Source organism: Thalassophryne amazonica, chromosome 18 (genome assembly GCF_902500255.1).
Source record: "Thalassophryne amazonica chromosome 18, fThaAma1.1, whole genome shotgun sequence".
NCBI lineage: Eukaryota > Metazoa > Chordata > Actinopteri > Batrachoidiformes > Batrachoididae > Thalassophryne > Thalassophryne amazonica.
The window spans coordinates 17994305-18004365 of record NC_047120.1 but is presented as its reverse complement, the minus strand read 5'-3'; the positions used below and the strand labels follow the sequence as shown (position 1 = coordinate 18004365).

At 43.3% G+C, this 10061-nt stretch overlaps 2 long non-coding RNA genes across 3 annotated transcripts in view; one reads left to right on the top strand and one right to left on the bottom strand.

Annotated features, from left to right (window-relative positions):
• Positions 1-860: 860 nt before the first annotated feature.
• On the bottom strand, positions 861-1491 carry LOC117530502. The gene is made up of 2 exons (XR_004566378.1): positions 1420-1491; positions 861-996 (listed from the first exon to the last, which is right to left on the bottom strand). It is a non-coding gene; the product is annotated as an uncharacterized LOC117530502 (long non-coding RNA).
• LOC117530503 overlaps positions 873-10061 on the top strand; it is a 29076-nt gene continuing 19887 nt past the window's right edge. Inside the window, exon 1 of one of the 2 annotated variants that reach the window (XR_004566379.1) lies at positions 873-940. This is a non-coding gene — a long non-coding RNA (uncharacterized LOC117530503). Of the gene's footprint in view, positions 941-1211; positions 1280-10061 lie in introns of those variants that run through there. The other variant, XR_004566380.1, reaches the window with a different exon arrangement.

Sequence of the window (10061 nt, the reverse complement as noted above, 5' to 3'; positions counted from 1 at the left end):
CTAAAAACTGTTGCTGTCTAATGTCTATGGGCCTAAAAACATTCTGGAATCACACACTATCCCAACTCATAATAGAAACTTTGCATAATTTATTACCACCCTTGAAAAATGTCAGCTACCTATTTTATAAACACTACCCAATCGAGAGCACATGGATCCCCACGGCCAATGCGCAAGTCTATATTCAAAATCATAATCTCGCCTAAAAAGTAAGTCTCTTCAGCTGTTCCATTGTGTGCACATGGGGCCGCCAAAGCAAATCCAAGACCTAGGAAACCAAAAAGGCTAGAACCAGCTCTGATCCCAATTGAAGGAAATCGGTGATAGCAACGGAGAACTTTATCCTCTGTATCAATTTTTTTCAATGACCATGTTGTTCATTGGTCATTTTTAAGGTCTTGGTATTTCGGTTGTGTATTTTCATGTGTGTGTTCAGGTTGCCCTTTTGTCCAAATTTTTTACCACACTCAGAACAGGCAAAAGGTTTTTTCCCTGTATGAATTATCATGTGTTTGGTCAGAATGCCCTTGAATCCAAATCGTTTGCCACACTCAGGACAGACAAATGCTTTTTGCCCTGTATGAATTATCATATGTGTGGACAAACTGCTCTTTCGTCCAAATCTTTTGCCACACTCAGAACAGACAAATGCTTTTTGCCCTGTATGAATTATCATGTGACTTTTCAAAATGTCCTTTCGTCCAAATCTTTTACCACACTCAGAACAGACAAATGGTTTTTGCCCTGTATGAATTATCATATGCGTGTTCAGCTGGCTCTTTTGTCCAAACATTTCACCACACTCAGAACAGAGAAATGCTTTTTGCCCAGTATGAACTATCATGTGTGTGTTCAGAGTGCTCTTTTGTACAAATCTTTGACCACACTCAGAACAAACAAATGGTTTTTGTCCTGTATGAATTATCATGTGTTTGTTCAGGTCGCCCTTTTGCCCACATCTTTTTCCACACTCATAACAGACAAATGGTTTTTGTCCTGTATGAATTATCATGTGTCTATTTAGGTGGCTCTTATGTCCAAATCTTCGACCACACTCAGAACAGACAAATGCTTTTTGCCCTGTATGAATTATAATAATGTGTGTGTCCAGGGTGCTCTTTCGTCCAAATCTTTTATCACACTCAGAACAAACAAATGGTTTTTGCCCTGTATGAATTATCATGTGTTTGTTCAAGCTGCTCTTTAGTCCAAATCTTTGACCACACTCAGAACAAACAAATGGTTTTTGCCCTGTATGAATTATCATGTGTTTGTTCAGGTCGCCCTTTTGCCCACATCTTTTACCACACTCATAACAGACAAATGGTTTTTGTCCTGTCTGAATTCTAATGTGTTTGTTCGGAGTGCCCTTCTGTTTCTGTCTTTTACTCTGATCAGAACAGCTAAATGGTTTTACACTTGCTTGCTTTTCCTTTTGTTTCTCTGAGTTGTTCATGTGAACAGGTGCTTTTCCATATCTAGAGCCTTTAAATTGTTTCTCATCAATGTTGCCTGAATGAACAATATTGGTATTTATTCGACAGTTAAAACTTGACTGAAGTTCTCTGGTCTGTTTCCAGTCATAAATGTCATCAGCCTCAGTTCCAGAACTGTCTGAACTCCTGTCACTGGTATCTGGTTTTAAATGACTGTTTGGACCCGAGTTGCTGGCTGGTTGTGGCCCTCCATCGTCCTCTCCATCAGCTTCTGCTGTCAGTGTTCTGTGTATAGATGAGCTGCTGGCTACAGGCTCAGCCTCTGTGCTCTCATCACTTCGGCTTTGATGAAGCTGTGCTAACTCTGGTTTTTCATCTTCATTTTCACTCTTCACAATGACGGCAATGAAACCAAACTTGTTGAGATCTGCCTCCTCCAGCTGCTGAAGTTGCTCTCCCTGCTGACTTATCCACAGCTTCTCTTCTTCTTTAATGTCCTCCTGGTCAACACTCAGATTCCATTCCTGATGTTCCTGGAGAGTTTCTTCTTTAATCACCAACAATGGTTGCATGTCTGCAGAGAAACAAACTAACAATAAAAGTGGGGACAACACTCATTAAAATAAAATAGCAGAGTGGTGAGGTTGACCTGACAACAGTAAGTTCTTGCACTGATGGAACTGATAAAGTGGAAATGTACATCAGGGTTTGTTTTACATTTCCCAAATTTTAATTCAAAATTGACTACTGTACAAGTGAGTACAAGTGGCTGAGACGAGTTTCCTCCGCAGGGTGGTTGGGCGCTCCCTTAGAGATAGGGTGAGGAGCTCGGTCACTCGGGAGGAGCTCAGAGTCGAGCCGCTGCTCCTCCACATCGAAAGGAGCCAGTTGAGGTGGCTCGGGCATCTTTTCCAGATGCCCCCTGGACGCCTCACTGGAGACGTGTTCCGGGCAAGTCCCATCGGGAGGAGGCCCCGGGGAAGACCCAGGACACACTGGAGGGACTACATCTCTCGGCTGGCTTGGGAACGCCTTGGGGTTCCCCAGGAGGAGCTGGGGGAAGTGTGTGTGGATCGTGAGGTCTGCGCGGCTTTGCTTGAGCTGCTGTACCCGCGACCCGACTCCGGATAAAGCGGAAGAAAATGGATGGATGGATGACTACTGTAATGCTTTATTTTCTGCATTGCCACAAAATACTATAGGATGTCTACAGATGGTATAGAATACTGCTGCTTGAGTTTAGATGAAAACCAGATTTGATCACAGTCATTCTGGCTTCCCTTTACTGGCTCCATGTGACTTGAAGAGCAGATTTCAAGGTTTAGTTGCTGACATATAAGGTTCTAAACGGTCATGAATTCAATTGTCTTGCTGAACTTATTCAGTCTTCTATACCTTCTTGTGCCCTGTGGTCCTTGGACGCAGACTTGCTCTGTGCCTCAAGGGTTCAGAAGAAGTCAGCAGGTTTCAGAGCCTTTTCTTGTCACGCTCATATCTTGTGGAACAGGCTGGCTGTTGGCATTTGAAATGTAGCCATTTTAAAAACATATTTTCTATTACCTGTAATTAGTTTTATGGTTTCTAATCTTTTCATTATTTTTGCTTGTTGTACTTCATTGTTTTGAGGTTTTATATTGGGATATGTTCGTTCAGCACTTTGTTGACTTTTTTCTTCATTTAAAATGCTTTATAAATTTATTATTTTTACTTAGGGCAGCACGGTGGATTTATGGTTAGCACGGTTGCCTCACAGCAAGGTCATGGGATTGATTCCCACCTGTGGCCTTTCTGTGTGGAGTTTGCATGTTCTCCCCGTGTTTGCCTGGGTTCTCTCTGGGTGCTCCGGCTTCCTCCCACAACCAAAAAAAAAAAAAAAAAAAAAAAAAAAATGCAGGTTAGGTGAACTGAAAACTTTAAATTGACCATCGGTTTGTGTGCAGGTGTGAATGTGTTTGTTTGTCGATACATGGCTGTTTAGGAACAGGCAGAGGGTGTAGCAAGCCTGCAGGCAGACAAGTTGAAGACTTATCCATAGCGCAGACCTGGCAAGCACTGACAAATTCTGAGATCTTTGGCAAGCTGTGCCCACGAATACCTCTGTTCAATCACAAACACAGTCTTAATTCCTGGATGACAAAAACGACTGTTGTGACCCCCCCCCCCCCCCCCCCCCCCCGAGTGAGACCGGAATAAACAGCTTGTCCTGAGGACATTCAGGTGGACTCTGCGTCCTCTCAAGAGCTAATTTAACCCGTGACTCAATCTCCCACGTGATAGCCAAAACAAAACCGGAGGAGGGCAGAATGGTACCAGGATCCGGCGCCGCATCTGGGCTATTATATTGTCGTGACAGAGCATTGGGCTTGCCGTTCTTGGAACCAGGTCAGTAAGATAACACAAAGTTAAATCTACTGAAAAAGAGTGCCCATCTAGTCAGCCTGGCGTTAAGATGCTTCGTGATGCGGAGATAGGCGAGGTTTTTGTGATCAGTACATACAAGAAATGGCATCTGTGCCCCCTCAAGTCACTGACACCACTCCTTCAAGGTCACCTTAACTGCCAGCAGTTCACAGTCACCAATGCTATAGTTGCATTCAGTTGCAGACAATTTCCTGGAGAAGAAGGCACATGGATGTAACGGTTATCCGTGGGGTTTATTTGTTAAGTTGTTATAAATCCAGCTCTGTCATTGCTTGACATGGAGGCATCATATAGTTTACCCAGCATTCATCACCGCATGACATCTTATGACATGTTAAGACAGACATTACGTAACTTTTAACTGAGTAATCTGTATCGTAAATGTAGTCTATTGTTCATTAAGAAACACACCATATCCCAATATAATGTGCTCAACTATTTCACCAATTGGGAAACCATGACAGAGCTCGGCATGCCTCAAGGCTATAAGGTAATGAATGAATCAGCTAAGTGATGTGCATGAGGTCTCATGCACAGTGCGGTTCACTGTGATAATATAACTTAGTCCAGACTACTTAACGGGCCCCTGTGTGTCCCAGGGCCCAATGCAACAGCGCGTGCTGCACCGTCTGTCTGTATGCCACTAACTGGTATATGAATGTCACAGTTCGTGTTGTTGAAAGAAATGAGTGTTCATAACAACATGACAGACTTTACTGTTACATGTTAATGGAGGGGCTTGAGACCAGAAGATCCTCAGTTCAAATCCCAGCCTGACTAGAAAATCACTAAGAGCCCTTGGGCAAGGTCCTTAATCTCCTAGTTGCTCCCAGTGTGTAGTGAACACCTTGTATGGCAGCACCCTCCCACTGGGGTGGGTGCTGCCAGATGCTCAAAGCGTGTAAAGCGCTTTGAGCATCTGATGCTTTGAGCGACTGCATCTGATACAGATGGAAAAGTGCTATATAAATCCAGTCCATTTACCGTGTTAAGTCTCGGTCACACGGCACTAACGAAGGACACCGAAGCCCAAACGAAACAAGAAATCTGGACTTACGTTGACTTTCAGAGACATTGTTTAACCGTCATCCAGCTTTGTTCCTGTAGCTGGCGCTTCGTCAGAATTTTCAAACTGTTGAAAAAATGTGAATGAAAATGTGAACGAATCCTGACGACAACTTCAATTTGTCCGAATTCCGTTTTGCTGTCTGTCTTGACGGTTCCTCATCGTTTGCGTAGTCCCCATACCGTCAGTATTCCGTTTGATTGTTGTCCAACTTTGTCCAACCTCCCAAGTCCGACGTCTTGCACAAACATTGACAATATCTGAACAGATCAGTAACTAAAGATACGACAAGATGAACATGACTTGTCCATGTGTGGGATGAAAAGCAACGTTTTCATACAGAAACAATAGCGGCAAGAACGTTTTATCAACTACTTAAAGTATTTACGCACTTTGCAGCTGTCTCTGGCTGCAATGTGCATGTGCGAGCACAAGTTGACAAACCTGTTGTCAAGACAACTAACGTCAAAGCGTCAAGGTCACCGTTTGCTTCGTTTTTCTTTTGGTAGTTTCTGTTTTGTTTCAGTCTTTTATGTGCTCTGCACTCGCAGGCTTTTCTGTGATAGGAGAAGTGCCGGCTCATTCGTCCACTTTTTCCTCGACGATTTGTGGCTTTGTGACTTTTTTCCTTCGTTCAGCTAACACCGTGTGCCATGTGACCAGGCCCTTAAACTTTTGTGGGACAAAGGCAGAGACTGCAAATAAAGTCTTATTTCTGTATTGTTGTTCAGACAATGAATACAAATGCAAGGGATGTAGCTCCCCATTTAGACCAATGTTGCAAAATGACAACATGTCAGTGAGAACCTACAAAAACATATACAACCTGAACAATGGAGTTAAATCTGTGTCATTGACACCCGCAAAGCACAGAGGGAGATGTACAAATATTCCTTGATTCGTACACGTGTCTTGCGATTCACAAACATACGAGGTCTGTCCAAAAAGTATCAGACCTTTTTATTTTTTTCAAAAACCATATGGATTTGAATCATGTGTGCTTGCATGAGCCAACCTTGAACCTTCATGCGCATGGGTGATTTTTTTCATGCCCGTCGGTTGCATCATTCACCTGTGAGCATGCTTTGTGTGAGCACTGGTCCTCCCCCCTCGTTGGATTTTCATTGCAAGGAAAATGTCTGAACGATTTGGAGCTTTGCTGCATCAAATTTTTCCAGAAACTATGAGAGACAGACAGGTGGAAACCATTTGGAAGATTCAGACGGCTTTCGGTGACGATCCTATGGGCATCACACAGATTAAGGAGTGTTACAACCGGTTTAAAGACGGCGCACAATGGCGGAGGGTGCGCCACGCTCCGAGCGGCCACAGGCTGAAACGACCAGATCATTTCCAAAGTGAACGCTGTGTTGATCCGGGATGTCGTCTGACTACCAGAGAAATTGCAGAAAAAGTGGACATCAGCACTTTTTCGGCACATTCCACTGTTACAGGAGATTTTGTAATGAAAGACATGCGGAAGTTGGAAGTCTCACAGGACATGTTGTGACATGTCCAGCTCTTACACAATTCCTTGGATACTCACTCGACTGAAAAGCCACCGAAAGCTGCCTGAATCTTCCGAATGGTTTCCACCTGGCTGTCTCTCACAGTTTCTGGAAAAATTTGATTCAGCGCTGCTCCAATCGTTCAGACATTTTCCTCGCAATGAAAATCCAACGAGGGGGGAGGACCAGTGCTCACTCAAAGCCTGCTCACAGGCGAATGACGCAACCGACAGGCGTGAAAAAAATCACGCATGCACACGAAGGTTCAAGGTTGGCTCATGCAAGCACACGTGATTCAAATCCATAAGGTTTTTGAAAAAATAAAAAGGTCTGATAGTTTTTGGACAGACCTCGTACATCTGTGATCTGTAAGCTGTGTGTTTGTTTGTACAAATACATGTGTATATGCAAATATATAATTTCTTCATTTGTAACATAAAAACCCATTTGCTGAACTCATTTATTTATTATTCATACTTCTGTGTGTGAAGTGTGGATCCGCATTTGTGGATCAGCCAGCACATGCAGCCATGGTGTTGCTCAGGAATGGAATTCTCAGACATTGTGAGCGCAATAGTACTCTGACATCCACAGAGATGTGCCTCACAATTCACACCGCCCATCCAGTAGATGCCAGTCCGACACATCTACTGGATGGCACGCTGAAGCTCTGATCTTGGCCCAAACATCAGAGGGACTCCCCCTGATGTAGATCTGACAGAGATAGATGTACATACACAGGGCTCTCCCCAGAAATTTAGAGCACATTGGTGTGGGGTGGGTCACCAGAGGATTTTTTTTTTATTCAAACGGAGGAGAAACTGTAGCACTTTGCCTTTTTTAAATATCAATTGAAGGCATTTCCTGCAACTTCACAGGGAGAAAAGACTAAAGAAAATCATTGTCTGAATAAAGAGATTCAGCTTGATTGCCCAAAAATAAAAACAATAAATAAAATAAACTTGCAAGTATTGATCTTGCATTCAAACATCATTTGTATGATGAGTGCTTTTTTATACTTAATTTTTTTTTTAGCCATTAATAATTTTATTTAGATCTCCATGTAAAGTGGAGTTGTGTCAGGAAGAGCATCTGGCGTAAAACGTGCCAATAGAAGGGAACGCTGTTGTTGTTTACTTCCGATTTCCCCGCGCCTGCACGCGGATTGGTAGGCAGAAAACTCCAGACTCTAATCAGATGTGGTGAGGAAACACACGGAAGATGACTTCAGATTACTTGCCAACTCTTGATCCCAAAGATCGAAAGCGATATTGTGAGAAATTACATCTTGGAGACGACGACCATGAAGCCATTCAAGTTTTTGGAGGCGTACAATTATTTTATCAGTGTTCACGTGAGGGAATGCCATTATCAGCCTGTTGCTGCAGATTTTGATGTTTGTGCACTTTCTGCTGTCTGTTCCCGTCTTTGTGGGCTGAGTGCAGTGCAGCCGCAGGACATGCTTTGAAGTTGAGGAACTTTTTTAACGCAGTCCAAAAAAGACACTCCTGCACAGTCTGGCTGGTGTGCGCATCCATGCGTCAGGCTGCAGAGTCAGTACATGCAGCAGTTCAGCGTGTGCACCTAGTGCAAGGTTGAAAAAATGATGGAAGAAAAACGAGCCCAAGGTTTCTCTTTGACAAAAAAAAAAAAAAAAAAAGCCACCACAATGAGTTGGCTGCTTTAATTATATACACCCACACTTTGATTATATACACCTCCACCAGACCAGCTAGAACTGAAACATGGATTCTTGGACAGTCGCCTCTGCGTTTTTCTCGCTAGCTTTATTTTTCCGTGGCTTACAGTCATTTTGACACCGGTGAGCCCAACTTTACGCTTTGTGTTCGTCCGTTTGTCTGCAAAATTGCACGTTAAACTGTTTTTGATTTTAAAAGCTCGTAGTTAGGTTGCAGCCCTCATAATAACTTCAGTCACAGCTTATCGCCTAAATGTGGAGCTGCACAGAAAAAAACAAAAGAAAAAATACATAAGGGGAGATTTGTTTTTAATGCGATTTTTTTTCAATTTAAATTTACTTTCATTTATATAGCGCCAAATCACAACAGAGTTCCCTCAAGGCACTTCACACAAGTAAGGTCTAACCTTACTAACCCCCAGAGCAGCAGTGATAAGGAAAAACTCCTGCCGAGGAAGAAACCTCAAGCAGACCAGTCTCAAAGGGGTGACCCTCTGCTTGGGCCATGCTACAGACATAAATTATAGAACAATTCACAAAACGAATATACAGGAAATACTGTTGGTGCACAGGACAGGAGAGTCTCCAGCACAAATACCACACCCATCTCTGGATGAAGCTGCACCTTAAACAGAGAGAAAAAAACAGAATCAGGCATCAGAAAGACAAGAAATACAGTATAATTTGCCTGCATTAAACAATAAGAAAAACAGGAAATATTAAGGTGATCGCCGGCCACTAGCCCTAAGCTTCACTAAAAGACCCAGAACAGGGGTCGAAATACATTTTTTAACCTACTTGCACTGGTGCTAGTAACAAAAAAAAAAATTCTTGCACCAAAAAAAAAAAAAGAAGTTACTTGCACAACCAAAAGTCACTTTCACACTAGGCCCACTTCGAGTTGCTTCCTGTTGCGTCATGACGACACAGGAATATCTGCGTCAGGTGCGCGCAGCAGGGGGCAGAGAGGAGGTGAGAACGCAGCCTGCAGGTTCTCTGCACAGAGGAATCAGAGTGCACAGTTTGGCTGCAGACAGATTGTGCACTCTGATTTCTCTTCTAGTTTATATTTGATCTTGTGCTAAGCTGCAGGTCTGCGCTCTGAGTTCTGTTATAGTTTATCTTTCCTCCTGTGACCTCGAGATGTGCACGTGCGAACGAACCGTCCGTGAATAAATGTGGAGATGTCTGGAGTTATACTTCATGTGGACATGTCCTGTCTCTGGCAATCAGTCTGTCAGCAGGACTTATGTCCTTTTTTTAAAAAAAAACACAGTGATGAGAGAGTTTGAGCGGAGAGCAAGGAACTAACTGCCTGCAGCCAGACAGTTTTTTTTTTCTTTTAATTGTTCACATGTGCGCGCGTGAGTGGACTGGAGATGTCCAGACTTTTTACTGGATGAGGACATGTCCTGTCTCTGGCAATCAGTCTGTGAGCAGGACTTATGTATTTTATTTAAACACTTTTGTGAGAGTCTTCTCACAAAAGTGTTTGCTCCTGCTCCTTCAAGGAGGAGCAGCTGCTGCAATTATCATTTTTTTCTGTGCTCTTTTTTGAGCGTGTAGTTTTACTGCATTGTGTACACAGTATAAAAACAATCCTGCGTGATTTATACTGCGGGAACAATGGAACACAGCAGGAATCATAAATAGGCGTTGGGTAACGTCTTGTGAAGGTGTGGCTTCCAGTCATGCGGAGTACTGTCCTGTTGTGCTGACTTGCGCTGAAACCACTTAATTCTGCGTCGAGCAAAGGACGCAAACAAAAATTAAACGTGTTTAATTTTCGGCATCTGATTTGCTTCATCCTTTGTGCCCCTCGCGCTGTTGTGGCGCCCAGCTGCATCATCTCAGCACTGAGTTGCTTCCATGCGGCATCATCATAATGACACACGACACAACTGGAAGCAGCCCCGGTCCGAAAGGGGCTG